Genomic DNA, 19,250 nt, shown 5'->3' on the forward strand with positions numbered 1-19,250 from the left:
AAAAAAAGATTTCACATCTCTCCCCGACGGGGAATTGAACCCCGGTCTCCCGCGTGACAGGCGGGGATACTAACCACTATACTATCGAGGATGTTGAAGACGTGGTGTCCAATTCGCTGTTTGCGTTTACGCAGTGTGCATGTTCGTTTCAATTTCGTTTGTTTCACATTTTTACTCAGAAGACAGATGTAAAGATGATTGTTTGACACAGCGCAAACAACATCCTCGATAGTATAGTGGTTAGTATCCCCGCCTGTCACGCGGGAGACCGGGGTTCAATTCCCCGTCGGGGAGAGGTGTATAATTATTTTGCCCTTTATAACTTTTTGTATGCAAGTGCATTTATATTTATATAAGTACTTATTAAACAGAAACTTCAAATAAATAAATAGGCCCTTGCCGTTTTTTAAATTTTTACAAAATTGTACTTTCAGAATATGTAATGCATAATGGTTTAGAATGACGAATTTCGATCAAAATACTTCACCATATATCGATTAAAAATCTTGATAAAACAATAATAATCTATATATGAATAAATAGTTAATTGCTAAATATATTTTGCTCTTTAAGAGTAAAAAAGTTTATTTACGGAGTAACTGAAAACCGAACCACCCATTCAGCTCAGCATCCAAAATGGCAACGCTGGTAGTAGAAAGTCTCACTGGCAACGCTAGACGACCAGTTTTCATTCGTATTGGTGTGTGTTTGTACAAAAAAACATTCGTATTGTTTTATTTGTGAGGTGCTCTTCTAAAACATAAACAATAAATTGCGTGGAGTGCCCTACTTTTTATTTAAGTTGTGAATTAAACAAATATGAACAAATGCTTGTGCGCGTGAATTAGTTAAATTGTAAATTATAAATAAAGCAATACATATAAACGGCCGGCAAAACAGAGAGCGCAACTTTTAAGGGAGAGCCAAATCCGAAAAAACAGAGTTTCCAGGTTTCCGTTAGGTACCACATTGAAAGCCGGTACTCCACTAATGTTGTTTTGGAATATTATAGGCTTAAAAGTAATGCTTACAAATTATTCGTGAATCTTTGAAACTATGATTAGTGATTAACACATTTTTCCGAAAATATTAGTGTTAAACCTTTTATTATATTTTATTTTATTTATATTATTTCTGCACGTGCCCCCAGTTCGTTGCTATAAAAAATTCGTACACAAACGCCCTTGACACGCGCAGTCGCACCCGCCCACTGAGAGGGGAACGATGGAACTTTCATAAACACTATTTCAATTTTCTATTTAAAGTTAAGAGCGTTCTAGAAACTGTTTTTTCAATAGTATTTTAATTTTACTTTTAAATGTTTATGATTTTCAAGAATCAATAACATAATTATTTTAAGTACTGCGAAGGAGAATTACAATTTAAAGTTGCCGATTTTAGTGAGGGGGGTTTTAGTTGACAAGGAGAAAGAAATTGAGAGCAGAGGTTTGAAGAGAGCCTTTCGTTTTGAAATTTCTCTTAAGCCCTGTTCCTGATGAGGGACACAAAAACCTCGATTTTTCTAAAATAATGAACTTTACTTTGTGCAAACAACCTATTATTAATTTTTGAGTGAATAAATAAAAGAGTTCTGGGGTTTCCATAGTATCCGACACTAGTTTCCATACTAGTTTGAGTAATTTTAAAACATTTTTGTATAATTTTTTTTATAATTTTTAGAATGCCCATATAAATAATTTGTTTTATTAACAACAAATATTAATTTTAACGGTAATATTAACAAAATTATGCTTACTTGCAATTTGTATTATTATGATCTTACATTTTTTTTTACTCTCAGTTTTTATATTTAGGTCAATATAATAATTTCCTTATTGTCTTTTTTTTTTTTAATTTGTATATTTGTGTGCTGACCAGCTGTTAAGAGAGAGCAAAAGAGAGTGGACATGTTTGACGTCGAACCAAAAAAGTGACCGTTCGCTGCTTTTCATTTACCTGCAAGAAACACACTAACGCGCAACAATGCACTAGCGCCAGAGAAAGTGCCATCTCTCTTCGTGCGAGTTCTCTTTTCATTCGAAAATTTAACGCCCGCGCTGCTGCAGCGCGTTGCTCCGGTTGGAAAATATCTGAGAACAGCATTAATAAATAAACAAAAATATTGGATAAATCGCCGGAAAAACGCAGCAAATAACGAAATTTGGTTTCTTGTATAAATATTATTTTTCAAGATATTTTCTTGTTAATTTTCGTAAATTCGCCGAGGATATCTCTGCATCTGTCGCGTTGATAAACAAATTCCAGCACCGCAACCTTTGTGTCGCGCAATTGTGAAAAGTGATTTGTCCATTGTGTACATTAATTAATAAATTGGTAATTGCTCAATTTAGAAACATGTGCAATCGAGTGCTAGTGTGAGTGCGTGTGTGCAACAATAATAAAGCCGAAAATTGCCCAATTGCAATTGGCAATCGCAACAAAATTGGAATATTGTGGCATATTAGAAAAACATAATTACGAAAACTGTGCTTCACCCAAAGTTTAGGCCGCAGCGCAGCGAATCAAAAAAATATACAATTTCGGCAATTTTTCCACATATTTTTCATTGATTTTTCGCCTGGCGCGCACCCATCCAGCGGGTGTGAGCGAGAGGGCGAGAGAGTTGGAAGGAGAGCCAGGCTTTTGTATTCTGTTTTGTGTACGTTTTGGCAATGGAACGGTTCTGTCACTCTCTTGCTCTCTCTAACTCACCCTCCCTGGCTGGATTATCCTTTTTATATTTTGTTTATTTCTCTATTTTCCTGGCCACGTTTTGTGCACACCATTCGTTTCGCTGCATTTCATTCTCGCGCGTTTCAAATTGGCCACACACCGACTCAGAGAGAAAGTGAGAGAGCGAGCAGCTCTCTCTTATTCTTCTCCCCATACACACCCCCCGCATAATGTTTTTCGGCTCTGCCTTGTGCCCCCCATTCGCATCTCTCTGCAGTCGTTGTCCTTTGCCCGCAGCGCGTTGCCAACCGAAAAAAAACTAAAGTACTGTTGTCAAAATAAGAAATTAACCAGGGAGAAGAGAAGAAATTGTAAATTACACGGGATTTTTAATAGGTTTTTGTTAGGAAAAACGATTTGAATTGATTTTACCCAGCGTTCTTAGTTAAAAAGTTTACTAAATTAAAAAAAATGGATTTTAATTTAAATAGGGCTGTGCCATTTCTGTGAGACGTGGATCTCTGCCAGAAATGGATGTTCAAGATAAGCCCTCTCTGCGGCCATAACTTTTGCTTAAGGAACTGAAATCTAATCCAGTTCTCCTGCTTCCATCCCCACAGTATTTAAGCCAGAAACAAAGTGAATAAGGCGAAATTGAATAAAGAAACGAATAACGAATAAACCAAGGAAATATGCTCAGAAAACGCATTCATAGCCTACTTATCGCATGAAGAACCGGTACCGTTAACGGATAATCGCCGTCGCGTTAATTCGACTCCTGCACCGCACCGAATCGCCCCGCCCCTCCCCACTTTGCCGTTTCGCCCGTTCATATATCCGATATAACCGTTATCGCGCCCGTGCATCTGCGTCTGCATCTGTGTGCGTGAGTCCTTGTATCCTCTGTACATATGTACAATATTTGTCGTCGTCGTCGTCGTGCATCGTTGTTGTTGTTCTTGCTGTTATCCTATTATTCATCGTCGTCCGCTGGCATTAATCTGCGTATAAAGTAAATATAACAAATTTGTGTTCTTCGGTGTTGTCTCGTGTAAGTGTCTATAATTTGTTTAAGTACGACAAGCGATCGGTGCGAATCAAAAAATTCAAATTCACCAGTCTGTGTGTGCGAATCGATAATCGAGCTATCAGAACGGCCACAACAACAACGACAACAACAACTACAACAACAACCCAATCAATCGATCAATGTCAGCAAACAAGCGATAAGCAGGACTCGCTGGGACTAATCAATTGCGTAATCTTCCGAATATTTTGGATCCCAACGTCCAAGGAGTTTCAACTTTTGAACAAAAGTTTTGGATTCAATAGGACAGTTTTTGGAAAGGTAAGCACTGAAATATTTATCTTATTTTATTAAGTCATTTAGCATAATGCTTATAATTCTCAATTAACGGAAGTGAAGTTTCGATTAAGATTAATCGCAGGAAATGGTGAAGTTAATTTGATGGAAAATCAGAACGTATTTAAAGCGAGATACAAATGCACATATGTACTTTGGGAGTTAGAAATTTCATTAACACTGATCTCGTTATGGGCTAAGCGGATGCACATCGGTCGTGCCGGGGAATATCTATATTTAGCACACGTATTGTCCTTTGGCCACGTTCTAGGATAAGAAAGGACATGCCTTGGAAGGGGTCAACAAAAGCCGTTCTCGATATTTGCGTACGCCGCACACACGACTGCGTGGGTGCGAAGGGTGTGGGTATGGGACGAGACTCATTAGGACGAACCGAAAATGGTTGGAATGCACTTTTGCAGACAGATATACACTCGGCCACACAGCAGGAGATATCGGAGCTCAGACAGAGATACAAAGCGGAGCAATTTCCATTTGAAATGTAAACAAAGCACGCTGATACCCGCACAGTGGAGCAGATGATTGGACAGTCGGAAAAACAAAGGCGAACCGAACACTTAAGATACGGCTACAGTGGAAACCACACAAACGGGACACGGACAACTAGTGATTTGAAAATGTTGATAAAAGTGTGGTAGCTATTAAGTAAATTAATGAGGATGCCAGTTTGAACAATTTCTTAGCAAAGTTCTTTGGTTGTGTTTAAGTAACTACAACTTTATGTGTTTAAATACCCAAAAGAGGTTTTCCTATGTTGGATATCAGATGTTTTCATTAGTTTCGATTGAAATTGAAATCGTAAACTGCAAACACTTCATATGGAGTATCTTTTATGTGCTCAATCCTTTAGGCGCCTACTCATTGGCATGCGAGCAGAAAAATCAGAACAACATGTATTCGACCCGGGAATCCGATTTAGTTCTGCTTCACCCGCATTTTTGTCTGCATTACCTAACCGATTTCACAGCTGTAATCTGTTCTTTTCCTATCTGTGATTCCCTCTTTTTTACTCTCGTTCTGAGATGCACTTTTGATTGAAGAAATGGTCTTCGTCGTCGTTTTTGATAGCTTTAATCTTTTAATCGCTTGCATATTTAGGAATTTAACAGAGAGCCATCTACGCTAATCCGCTGAGATTAGCCTAATGGGACTTTGTAGCTCCAGTTGTATTTCCCATAATCTTTCATTTTTGTAAATGGTCACTTCTTGAAATGTTATTCCAAGTTCTTATGGTAATTTGATTCCCTCTCTTATGGTAAACGGCATATCTGTATCTGATAAGAATTGAGATACAATTGATGGTTTTCCTCAAATGCCCTGTTGAATTCGTAGTTTAGATACGGTTGCTCTTCATACAGTTTCCAAGCATTTATTAATTATATATTTTTTTAATAAATTTCATTTGCCTCCCATTGTGCAATGGCGGGTGAGCTTCGTCTGTGGTTTAGATGACTGCGGACTTCTGGCATTTAACCTCCTTCGCCACTCCCAGACCCATTTCACATTTTCCTAGCCAAGTATCTAATCTATGTATCTAAGTATAACCAAAGAAGCCCGTATGTTTTGTATTGTGTTACACAAATATTTAAGCTGCCTTAAGTAGATACAACGAAACGCGTTCAAGATACACAAATATGTGTAGAAGAAAAGAGCCAAGGAAAAGCGCAACAACAACAGCGCCTCGGAAGGAAAAGTTACATTTCAGTTAAATGTGCGGGTGCTGAGCGCTGTGGGTGGTGGAAATCCCCTATCTTCCCACCAAGCAAAACTAGAAATGCCAAAGTCGTGCAGTAAGTTATCACTACCAAAGAAATTGAATGAGCAGACTAACATATAGATAGATTCACAGGCAAATTCAAACTGAGCTGTCCCGCAAAAGTCAGAAACACTGATATTTAACCCATAAATAAATTTACAAAAATGAAATACTTTTGATTTCCAAACTGATAAATTACTATAGGATTATTATGAAACAATTTGTAAATAAACCTTAATCGGTTTGTTTATTAAAATGTATATTTAAGTGGTTATAATATTTTGGGTGACTTAAATGTAAAAGCAAATAGAAGTGAACCAAATAATCATCACTGACCGAACTCAAATTCTTTCCGACTAGCCAACTGGTTCTCAGTTGGGTGTTTTGTTAGCCTTTGGACTGTTTTTCTTCTTTTGCCATGCTTGCTATTTGTATAAGTTGTCTACTGATGCTATGCTGTTGTCTAGCGATACAATTTTTCCTCGCTTTGTTATCCATTGATACGCATATCGTTTGCCATTTGCTATTTGCCATTTGCCATTCGCCATTTGCCCCCAACTCCAAAGCGATTCAATTCAATTTCTACGATTTCATCGAATCGCCCAGACTGCAAGTTGGCAATAAGAGCAAAAAGTGTAGCGTCGCATCCATGAGATACTTCTTCTGGATATTCCAACCAGCAAATGGTCCCCATGCTTATGCTAATAAATTTCAATAAATTCATGAATTATTTTACGGCCTAAATCTCGCTCGTTGGTCCTATGCATTTGTATCTGTAGCTAGTGATGTTTTTCCTATTTTGTTGCCGCTCTAATCTGACTAATACGCAGTGCAGCTGGAGTTGCCTTTACCAGAATTTATAGCCAACAACACATAGAGGGAAAAATAAGGAAAAACTGAATTCGTTTCGTTTTTCCAGATCTGCGCTGTGGGCGTTTTGTACTAATCAAGATACACGAGTCTAAAATGTTATTTCAACTCTTTTTCTCTCCATGCCCTACATTCCACTCGCTTCTTCTTCTGTTTTATCCAATTTAGCGGAATCATGATTTATCTTCTATTGGCAAGAAAATAGCATAACGTTTTTATTAAAATCTGCACTCGGATTGGTGGCAATATTTATCAACATCATTTAATTATGAAAATCAAGAATGTAAGATTACATTGGGAAGAAAATAAATTACTTGCATTAATTACAAAACCAATCAATATCGGCACAATATCAATGTTTGTTATTTACCAAACGATGAAAATTCGGTAAAGAATTTCGTCATTTATTTGATTATAATCATTTTTCTTTGTCAGCCCTGCAAAAATGAAATGTGGGTAACAAAATAGTCGGAGAATTTTTGGGAAAACAAGAAAGCAAAGTAAACACTTATAGATAAAAGGACAGGGAAAAACAAATAGCGAAGCCAAGGTAGGAAAATAAAATATTCCTCGCCTGGCGTGTTGACCAAATTAAGACCGCAAGTGGCTGGCTGGCTGGCCAAAATGATTGATTTACTGACGGTATCATTGACACCCAATTCGGGCTGCTATCTCGGCCACACCTACCATATATTTTGGAAATATCGGGAGATGGCAGGGACAAATGGATTTCGCTTAATTAAATCCAAAAAAGAGAAAACACAAAGTTGATCTTTCGATTTTTGCCGCAAAACAACATAAAAGTCATGTTTATTGATAACAAATTGTATACTTTGTTGTTGGCTTCACTTTATACAAACGTAATCTAAGCGAAAATGGCTACTTACATATGTGTTCTAAAATTACATACCACTTTTCGTATGCAATTAAATACTTTGCCCGCATACAAATTCAGTGGGCGCACAAATTGGAAATTGTTAAGGAGCACAATAAAATCGCAATTAAAATTTCCACTTAATCTAAAATCTCTTGCACAATAAAAAAAAACAAGAATATATAATTAATTTATTAATTAAAATATTATTAAAGCTCTCGCTTTGAAGAGCTCCTCCCTTGGCCCTCCCTTCTCCCCTTTCAATCGACACTTTTCAATGGCCATTCGCGTGTGTAAAGTTAATTGCAAAAAAAAGTAAACAACAAAAGCGGCTATAGTTCTTTTTATGGCACACTTTTTAATGAACCTATTGAATTATATCAGTGTGCTTCCGTTCAAAAATGCTTTAGTAACATTCTTTGTTTATGACTTTATGGCAAACATTTTTGCTGTTGAATAAAAAAAACCTGAGGGCCAAGTTACTACCAAATAAATGCATTATTGTGGCTTGCACTAAAATGTTATAATATTATTTACTGTCTTTATTGTACATTCAATGCAAAACATTAGATATACTCGTATGTAAATGCACTTGTTTTTTGGTAAATCAGAAACAAATGGCGAAATAGCTGGTACAGAATTCTATCAAATATTTATGTCCATTGAATTGCTAATTAAGCTGAATAACTCTCACAATACTAAATTAAATTGACTAATTTCCCCGGTGTACAGCAAAATTGCGATATTCACACTGAAAACCACATCAAGTCGAATCTTAAATTTGTTTATCGGTTTGGTTAATTAAATTTTCCTGTTGAATGTAAATGCATGTTCGAATGTTATGTTATTAAATATTTATTTAGTTTTACAAAGATTGTGTCTTGTAATAATATTGTATCAATTTTATATATTTATTATTTACAATAAAATTCTTATTTGCTTAAGACATGCTTTTAAACATGATTAACAATTTTGATAAAGGTGCAAAAAGTGTTTTTGGTCTGATTACTATTTACTTTCGATTCACAAACTACAGGGAAATATATAAAAAGTACTCGTACTACGATTTTTTATTTGAACGTTCATGGAATGTTTAACGTGAACAATTTAGTTATTATCATGAAAATAGCAAACACGCATAAATTCTGCATGAAAATAAAAACGGTAATTGTAAAAAAAAGAGTTTCGAGTGAAAAGCAGTTAATAATTTGAATGGCTAATGTGGGTGGCGTTGGGTGAACCTGGGAAAAACTGCGATAAAAAAGCTCCAAATAAATAAACGCAAATGCACAAACACATGCAGACATACAGAAATTCGCGATAAAACCATAAAAACCAGAGAACACAAATTTCCAGCAATTAAAAATTCAATGTTTGCCATTTCTTCCTGCATTCATTTATTTGCACATACAACACGCATAGATATACATGGATGTACATACACATATACATGTACATACATGGATGCCTATTTTTTGGGATTTCTCCTACATTTGCGTACAATTTTAATGGCATTTGTTTTATACTTGGTTATTATTTTTAGTCCGCCATTTTCCCTCCGCTTTATTGATATTATAAATTATGGTTTGCGCGAATTATGAAAATCCTTCTACACATTTTTTCAACGTTTTCGCTCGATTCATGCGGAGTTGAATTTTATTTTTACGATGATACTAGCAGACATCCTGCTGTTTATACCGTTTTTAATCTCAGCTAAAAACTGACATATGATAGTATTTTGTGTTTTTTGTCAGGCGGTTGAATTTAACTGAAAGGAAATGCTTTTGATAAAACTCATAGACTTTATTTAACTAATTATAAAAGTTGTATAATTCAGGCTCCATTTACCTTAACAAAACGGCAAGACCGCAGAAAATTAATAGCTACGATTTTTCCTCTATAAAATTTGATACTACAAATTAAACATGTTTTTCCAGCCGAAAATAATATAATGTTCAAATGAGCAATGCAAATATGTGGTAGAGCTCTTAGCGAACGGAAAACGAGAGGATGAAGGACTCATTCTCCATTTGCCACAAGCATCATTAACAACCTTCTAACCTTCTACCAAAAAAAGGGGTCTAACCCTCTAAAATAATATATTTTGGTAATGCATACGCGCATTTGCATTCGAAATGGAGAATCAACCCCGAAAGAAAGGAAAGTCTGGTTTTCGGTTCACTCCGGTTAAAGTGCACTCAACGCCGAAAGTTGCGACAGCTGCAAATTGAACTTTTTGGTATCGTTGCATGGCATTTTCGTATTCAAAAATTTTTTTCTCCGTTCAGCCCGGGGCAACGCCACCGCATTTAACCCATGAGCGTCCGTTGCGCTTAGTAATTTGAGCGTAATTGGGTTAAGGCTGAAGAGGAAAGCGCCAAGATGGCAAAAATTGTGTGCATAATACAATGTGTGGGGGGCGGGGGGTTTGGCTTCATTTGGTCTATTTCATCTCAATTAAAATTGAAATTCAAATTTAAATTGAAAATGTAAATTCCTCTCTCTGTGCCGAGCGGCAAGCTATCCTTTTAGCCTTCCAGCTTGCGAAATCCGGCTGGTCCAGCAACGAGTTGTGGTAGTTTTCGTTCTTGGCCTTCTAAGGCAAGCACAATTCGTTGAGCAAAAGTTATAAAATTAACACTTAAATGCTTCCAGATGTTGGTGCTCCCACTCTAGGAAACACTGGGTGTGTGTGGCTTGAATGGGCTGATGGATCTGGATGTGACACATGTTGTGCCAATGTACGAACCATTAGGGTTACCAAATGTTGCCTAGGCGAAATCTAATAACAATAAATTGAACTCGGCCAATTTGCTGGGCCAACACGTGTGCAAAGTTTTTAACAGTTTCCCTTTATATAATCGAAGATTCGTAATTTGATATGCCAATCAAAGTTGTTTAAATGTGTAGACGTCACAAATGTATTTGATTGATTTAGTAATGAACAGACTGGTTGATCTGTTGTAACCCTAAAAAATCTCTCCTTTTAAGTTGTATCAAATCAAATCTTAGGGCTCAAACGAAATATATACATTTTTACAATTTCAATTTAGTTGCGAAAACGGCTTAGCCTAAAACTTTTCGCTAGCCTCGTTAAAAATATCGATAGCCCACGTAATTCTTTATCGTTCGATATTGAAATGTCATAAAGGCCCTTTCTTTGTGGGAAAAAAGTATTAAATAACTTAACAAATTGTACACAAAGTCCCGCAACATTTTTGGGCTAGCTACTTAAGGAAAAAAGAAAAAAAAAGTAACCAACTGCATTGAAAGGTAGGGGTGGAAAATCAGAAAAGCAGAGAGAAGCCAAAGGAAAAGACGACAAGTCTCGGCGAGTGGGAAACTTTTCTTTTAAAAAGTTACGTACACTGGATGACACTTCTGCTGGTGGAAACGAGGGGGCGGCGGGCAGTGGAAGTCTTGGCCAGATGTTGCCAGGAAAACATTAAAAGTGCAACGCCGGCGAAAACTTATTTACTTTTTCACATTTCGCAGCACTTGACTGCCCCGCCTGCTTGGACGGTGGATGCGGCTTTTCAAGTTGGAGTTAAAAAAATACAAAAAAAATTGATCCCCGCACCATGCCCCTTCAGCCAATGCGTTCCACGTTGTCTCCTTTCGAAAGAACGCTACACCGAGAGAAACATGTCACAATAATACAATAAAAATGGTTTTATGGGTTTCTTCGAATTTGGTTAACTCCAAATCTCTGTCTTGCTTGCAATCTTGGTCGAATTCAATAGGATGCACTATCGAAAATAACTTTTCTCAGTGTAGCCTGGCCATGATACTGATAGCGGGCGGTAGCTGCTTGACAAGTTTGAAATTTCAATTAAATTCATTTGAACTGCGGCCGGACTTCTTGGAGTCGGTTCCTGGTAATGAGCAGGCCATACCAGCGTAATGGCATCTTAGTCGATGGAGCCAACTGATTGCAATGCGTGAGTGCCAGTCGTTGTCAAAGTTCTGTTGTTAAGTTTGCGGGTCGAAAGGTAAAGCAGGGCACCAAATACCTATGGGCCACAGTGGGGCGAAAGTGGGAAATCTTAGGCAGTTACTATCTATGAAGCTAAATAATAGGTTGGCAAATATCTCCCTTCCGCCTTTTTGTCTTTTGAATTTCGCGGCTATGTACATAATATAATATGTCATAATATAACTATTATACATTTGATTAATTCATTCAATAATTTATTATCTATTATCTATTATTTATTATAATTTAATTTTTTTTTTTTTTGTTGGAACATATTAGCTGTAGTCGAGCTTTGGGACCAGCTTGCTCCAGTCGAGCCCACTGTTTGCGAAATTCCGACCAAACCATTCGAGGCTTAAAGCCATTGGACGGCGGAGATGAGGTCAACGGCGTTGACAACGCCAAGGGGCCAAGGGGATGGATGGGGACATCCATGCCCGAATGTTGGGGGGATGCCGCATACCACGATGGTGGTCCAGTGGTCCAGTGGTCCAATGGTCAAGTGCAGTTCGCTGTTGTTGCATTTCTCTGGCGAGGATCGCCGTCCAGAGCGTGGGTCGAGCAAATTGTGCCGTCGTCGTCGTCGTCGTTGTCGACCAAACGGAAAATGTCTTCATCTTCATCAATCAAAGCCCTGGCATCTGACACTCAAGTCACTCATGCAGTCACTCAGCTCAATTCAATTCCCAGAGACAATGCTGCCCCGCCCCCATTTCAGTGGGTTGTCGTCTTGTTGCTAAATTTCAATTACAAGTGCAACAACTAAGTGCATCAAGTCAACTTTCCTGCCACATAAATGAACTTTCCGCAGCAGCCATCATTCAAAGTGTTTCCATTCATTTTGTGTTGCGTTGACATCTGGAAAGTTTACGAAAAGTGCGATGGGTGTTAAAGATACAAAGCGCACGAGTACATATGCTAGCACCTTGGACTTAAAACTGTGTTTCTAAAGTATGCTACTAAATATTTATATTTTCAATGGGAGTTTGGGCAATAACCTATATGATTTGGAAATAAAACCAATTATTACACGTATTGTTTATTGTCTGGCAGAGATTGGCAAACAAGTATAGCTTTGCCATCGTATTCGTGTGCATCTTTGTTGCCTCATTCATCAGAGATAGCTTTATGTATGCCCCATAGTTTCCATCCCCAGATTCGCCGGCATTTGCTTCTGTCAGCAGCTGATATCGTGCGGTGGAGCCACACCCCCACTCTGAACGCCTTCGTCTCCTGCTGTTTCGGCTCAGCTTGGGGTCTGCAATATACTAAATATACAATATAGTGTATGCATATTGGGTCGTGTGTGTGCGGCCACCAGTCGCATTTCCGCTGAGATATCCCCACCCTATCCCCCTTATCTGCCACACGACAGTTGGCTGTCATTTGGCTTTGGGTTCTCGAGCGGCTGCTTAATTATTACAGCATAAATTATCAGGGTCTTGAGTTGTGCTGCCAGCAGAGCGCCGAGTATGATTCACTCACTTAATGTAGCCCAAAGTCTCGATTTGCATACTAAGAGGCTTTTGTTGGTGGTCAAATGCCCACGAACAGCGCTTAACCCATCGCAGGGCCTTAACCCGCGACTGGTGCAGATAACACTCGCTTACTCACGGAACACATAATTCCCGGCTTTGTGTTTGCCGGAATTTATTGAAATTGATTTCGTTCGGCTCTTTTCTTTATCGACACCGAGTCTCTGGGACATTACATTCGATCATTTGGGCAGGCGGCATTCGATTCCGGTTTTTATTCTCCCCTTTTTTCCATGTGATTTATTGATTTCTTCCCAATGTTGTTGGCGTAACACTAATGGCCATAGCTTGAGTTAGGTTCAGGGGATGATGTAAACAGTACAGTGGTTCAAGAAATCTATATGCCTGTAACTATCTATAGTTATAGACCTATAACCATACCAGAAAAATGGGAAGTAGATTAGGTAATGTTTATGGATTTTACACTATATTTTAAATTGGCCAAAAAGTGCTGCTGTTTGAAGAAAATGCAATTAGAGTTTGCATGAATGAAACCCAAATTATGGTTTTCGCTTAGCGAGGAGCCACTGTGTTTGCGATTGGCTTTGGTTAGGTGGGTTCGATTCACTTCGGTTTCGATGGGGTGTCGGCTTTCATTTTGATGGTTTGATGAGTGAGTTAGACATATTCGCCTTGTCCTGAGGGTGTTCCTCTTGCGTTTTCCAGTCAGTCAGGATGAGTTTGCCGTGGGAATTCGTAATTTCGTATGCAAGATGTGTGCGACAAGAGGCGAGGCTTTGTGATGGATTTTTCGCTTTTGCTTCATTCGTTTTTTTTCCTCTTTTTTGCGCTTACCCTATATCACCCCATATCCTAAGTAAATATGATGGGTAATTCCTTTTTAAAGGTTCTGCGTGGGCCATTAGGGGAATTGCAATATCACTGATGTTTAGGCCGCCAGTCCCAAAATGAAATTAAATTGAAAATGCTTTGTTTTCATTCCTCTTTTTTGCCGTATTCCCACGAGTTGAGCTTTATTTAATTTGGCCCTATACATTTGTTCTCTCGTTACAGGTAATAATTTTGGGCTCACCAGAAAGTGGTTTTTCATAAAAAAAGGATTCAGGCAAACTTGGTTTACGGTATTGTTATAACTGATTGCTACCCGAAATTGGGACGATCAAAATACACTTTGATTGGTATTTATTCTTTCACCAAGTATATTATTTTCAGTTACTCTTGAGAGCGAATAGAGAATCAGAGCGAATCAGAAAACAATTATTACTTTCTACGAATTCTGGCAAGCTTATCTGACTTGCTAATGCTTGCCAAAGTTAACTTTTCAATTATTTAGCGAATGACACATGATTCTGTGAGATTGAAACTTGCGTTGCCTGCCTGTCTGCCAAAAGTCAGTATCTTTGATTGGGCCAAAACAAAAAACCAAACAAAAAAACCAAAACGAAAGAAATGGAAACAAGGACGAGAACTTGTGAGCTATTGGAGAAGATGCAAGGAAAAAGTCAAGCATTCAAGAAATGACAACAGAAATGTTGCACCCCTCCCTGCGTCGCACACTACCGCCTTATTTCGCAGTCAGATTTTTGCAAAAATAACAGCAAACAGAATTCCCATGGCACGCGCTGGCGACACTTTCGAGGGGCAAACATTTTTGCAGGGTGGGCGTGTGTGTTGGTGGGCGGGGCTGGGTGGTAAAAGCCAAGGGCGCCCGCTTCTTGCATGTTGTGAATTTTCCCTTTTTGTTTGCTACCAGATGCGGGGGCGATGCGAAGCGGGGAAAGCGAGAAAAGCAAGGACGCCGGCTTGCCCACAAGGAGGGTAGTAAAAGCGTGTACCGTTATACAAACATTACATAAAAATATTAAATTTATGATGCAATAAAAAAAACGGTGTTAACAGCAGGGAAATAGAGAGAGAGAGAGAGAGAGAGAGAGAGAGAGAGAGCGCGAGAGAGAGGGGCAGGAAAAGCGTGGGCGAGGCATGCGTGTGTGCGTGCTCGAAGCGCCTTGAAAATCGACCAATTCCAGCGGGAAAATAGAAAAGGAATTAATAACCAAAAATAAAGAAAGTAGCCACGCCTTGTGGCAAGCGTGCTATAAAGCTAAAGCCTTGCGAAAACAGTTTCGAATGACTCTACTAACACATACCTATTACCTTGCATAACACTTTTAAAATGTTCTATATTTTATATATGCTGATTTTCTTATTAGATGGACCAAAATAGAGGCATCTGATCGAAAATTTCGAATATACTGTCGCTTAGAAACTCAAAAACCATTTGTTTTGCCTAATGAGATCATCCGAACGATTTATACTCAACACTCACGCATGAATTCAAGCGAAGTGGCAAACCGAACCGGGCCAACCGGTTTCTATAAAAACGGTTATGACAGCGACCAACCAGCCAACCAACCAACCAACTAACCAATCCCCTTGGAAATGATCCTTAGAGCGTAAAATGAAAAAGGAAAACTTCTATCGATGTCAACTGTGTGCAAAGCCCTCGAGTCAAACGAGATTAAAGGGATGCTGCATGGTCGAGGGGAGGCAATCGGCGGTGTCACGTACCTCAAACCTTTTGGGTTTTATTTATTTTGCACTCATCTTCTATTTTGCCGTCTGTCGGCTTACTTTGACTTTTGACAGCCCGCCGCCCCAATGAAAATGTTGTGGAAATTCATGTTGAAGTTCGTTCGCTGCAAGTTTTCGGGCAGCGAAAGGATCAGACAGGACGGACGGGAATATCACTCAAACTGTAGGCACGTGCCAGCCTTCAAAGCGAATGTCCTTTCGATGGGTTGCAAAAGAGTTATCGTCTTTTTTGTTATATTGCTCCTTATCGAGGTCAGCAGGATCTTGAAAGTGGAATAACTTTAATGTTGTTCGTTTGATTGCTCAAACATAATTATGCACTTTAAACAGTTCTAAGATAAGCAATATCTTTCACTGTTCTATCCTGTTTTATTAAAACTTGAAGCATACTGCAGCGAATGTTTTTCAAATCACCTTGAAACTGAATCCTCTTCTTAACTCCTCGACAATGGGGCACCCCTTTTACTCATCGCACTTGGGAAAATGTGGGAAAATGGGGGTGCCCACTTTCAGCGTTGCATTCACCATCCATCAATTTGCATTTTCCCCATCGCTGGGGTGGTTCGGTCTTTCACGGATTGCCAATTTGCATTCCATATAATCAAGGGAACAACAACTATTATGCAATCTCATGCTGGACGGTGGATGGAGATGTGCGGTTTTGGGGTTGAAAGTTAGTAAATAATCCCAAACACGCGACGACTGGCAGCGCCAACAATAATAATGCTCATTTGAAATCTCGTAAATCAATTTTTTTTTCTACATTCTAATTATGTGATTAAGTGATTTATGAGTTTTTGTGCGAGCTGAAAAAGGGGGAGGTGGCGCCACCTCATGTTCGTCCTCGTTTAAATGGACTCCATTGACCCTGCTCAACAATTTTGCTGCTGCTCGTTTTTATTATTTGTTTGTTGCTGTTTGAACTCTTGAAGAGCGAATATAAAAATTTATGGCTGCACTAAACCGAAAAAGGAGAGGTACAAAATGTGTCCGTGACATTTATGATGTGCCACATTGTGTACCTAGCTCAACCTCTTCTAGTTACCGCCCATATATTTTCTTTCCACTGATTCTTTGGCCTCATCAAAAAGTATGAAATAAATTGTTTGCTTTTTGGAGACTCTGGTGTGGCTTGATTTTTGTTTGTTCAATTTTCTTGGCACAATTCTTTCCAAGTCAGCATTTCTTGCTGATGCTCTTTGCTCTTCAAATTATGAATTTTATTGCCCTTAATTGATGACCGCCCATTGATAACCACAAAGTGTTTCCGCAATGTGCTACTTCTCCTCCAAATTGATTGAACAGATCGTAAATACATTTAGTACGCTTCCTGAATTTTCAAGTACTGCCACCTCCCATTTCCAATGCTCCACCATTCAGGTTAAGTACTCCACTAATTTGTGACAAACATCAAAATGATGTAAGTTCAAATCGGAGCTCCACCTCCAAAAATTGAGTTTGGTTCAGGGAATTTTATTAATCTTTTATGATACGCTCTTTTAGTATTCTTGTTTGTCTCGTGGTCTTATATGATAAGGTCGAAAAGACCTAACCATACAAATGGGGATGATTGATTGTGCTTCTCTGGTTTTGTTAATGGTTAACTTTTCATCGCCTTGTAAATGTCAACTTTGTTTAATGGGAGGGTTCTGAAATCATTTTTTAGTCACGTTTTGCTTCAAGAGATCTTTTCTTGTGCACAGAAACTTAACTGTGTTTTGTGAAATTGGAATCATTTGCATTACAGTTGGAAAGAAATGATAAATATTGCTTTGATTGTCTTAAGTTTTATAAATCAGTATATCAATATCAACGACTTTTGGAGGATTAGCAGTCTTAGCTTCATTATTTATGAGGGAGTTTAAGCCGAGAGTAAACACGCGGCCAAAACGGGCAAGTCAAATGGCCCTTCAGTGGCATTGGGCATACGCAAAATTTCAGGGGATTATCAAATGCAAAAGAGCTGGGAGTGCACTGCCCCTTCTTGGTGCCCATAAATCATGGAATCAAAGTGCCACATTTTTGACTGAGTTTCGGGGACGGGGTATGCGTTAAGCCCTTTGGCCGAGGTCTAACACGTACTAAATGCTTGTCAACAGAAATCCGGAGATGGGGAAATCCGGACGGGCAACGTGACAGTGCGCAGACGTGACGTGGAAAGTATTTATGGGAAAATATTTGTTCAACAATTTCTTACTGATTGTATTGGATAGACAGGCAACGAACGGAAAGGGAAATGGAAATGTGAATTGATTTTCCAGCGCTGTATAAATATGAGACATTTTCCAATGTCAATGTTATGATAGATTTGGTACAGAATACGGGTGAAACTCAAGTGTTTTGAATAATTTGAAATTGAAATTTTACTGAACACCAGTTCCCGTGAACATTTTCCAAACTTCCTTGCTTTTGTCAAGGTATTTTTGCAATTTATTCAATCAACTCTACGAATTTATACAACTAAACTGCACTTGTCCACTCAAATTGAAGGACTTTTACTTATCCATACTTTCTCTTTATATCGCATTCGTTCCATCATCAAATTACAAATTGGTTTCCATGCAGTTTTGCATAAAATTCCAAGGACTCTGGCGGCGTGAAACTTTCGCCCTCTGGAAAATTGCTAGCTGGGAGCATCAATTTGCATGTTTGCAAAGTGTGAGCTGCAAAAACGAAATTAATAATGAATCGACTAGAGGAATCAGCATCAAACTTATCCATAACAAGCGAGAAAACAAACAAGCAAGTACATCGGTGTGCAAAATGCATACTACAAGGAAACTCGGATGCACAAAGTGTTGCCAAAAATGTGAAATGGAGGAAAGGACGCTCCGAGCTGCGAAAACTTGAGCAACCACAAAAGAATGAAATTCAAGTTGCTGGGGCAACATTAACTGAGCGCCAACAATGAGAGCTGGCAACAAGAAAAGTACAACAATAAATAGCATTATGCTAATCCAGGCCAAACAGAATGCGGCAAAAGTAAGGAAAGCTTTTTGGGCTAGTCTCTCCACCCAACACCAGAAAAAAAGGGAAAAGGAAGCATTAGCTCCTGTCGGAACTCGGGCAGCAGCTGCCAGAAAGACTGGAGACCGGGGCTCTCGGAGTCCGGAATCCGAATAATAATTACGAGGGAAAACAGCGTCAGCACAGCACCAGCACCAACTAGCTAACTAGTATTTACTAAAAAATAAGTCACAACAACCACAGCCCAGCCCTGCCGCACAAGTTGCCACTGACTCACGAGCAAAGACGAAAAAAAAATTCCGAGAACGTGTCATGGCATAAGAAATAAGAATTAAATCCCCTCGAAGCACTGAGCTCCAGCATCTTCCGCAGGACAATAAACTCCCTGCTTCAAATGAGCTTTGAATTCTGCAGAGCAGATAAATTAGCAGATGAGATTGGGATCTTGATAAGATAATGCTAATAGACACGACTTGCAGGAGCAAACTTACCAATGATTTAAGCGCGTTGCTGAGCTTAGTTGTAATTAGAGGAATACCAACGAACTATAAACTGCATGTGTGTTAAAGTCGATAAAAATGGATCGATCCATATTTAAGCCACAAATCATCATTAAATAGCTCAAGAACCCATCGATTTTAAAGAAGATTTGTTTTACTTTT

General features: G+C 38.7%; 1 protein-coding gene and 2 non-coding genes across 3 annotated transcripts in view; 2 read left to right on the forward strand and 1 right to left on the reverse strand.

Moving 5' to 3' along the window:
* Positions 1–19: 19 nt before the first annotated feature.
* Positions 20–91, reverse strand: Trnad-guc. Its single transcript has one exon. It is a non-coding gene; the product is annotated as a tRNA-Asp (tRNA).
* A 131-nt stretch (positions 92–222) lies between these two features.
* On the forward strand, positions 223–294 carry Trnad-guc. Its single transcript has one exon. It is a non-coding gene; the product is annotated as a tRNA-Asp (tRNA).
* Positions 295–620: 326 nt separating this feature from the next.
* Positions 621–19,250, forward strand: part of LOC6541456 (semaphorin-1A) — a 126,361-nt gene continuing 107,731 nt past the window's right edge. Inside the window, exon 1 of the mRNA XM_001969186.3 lies at positions 621–961. The gene's annotated coding sequence lies outside the window, so the exon portion shown is untranslated. The remainder of the gene's footprint in view (positions 962–19,250) is intronic.

This window comes from Drosophila erecta, unplaced genomic scaffold (genome assembly GCF_003286155.1).
Source record: "Drosophila erecta strain 14021-0224.00,06,07 unplaced genomic scaffold, DereRS2 tig00000055-arrow-pilon, whole genome shotgun sequence".
Lineage (NCBI taxonomy): Eukaryota > Metazoa > Arthropoda > Insecta > Diptera > Drosophilidae > Drosophila > Drosophila erecta.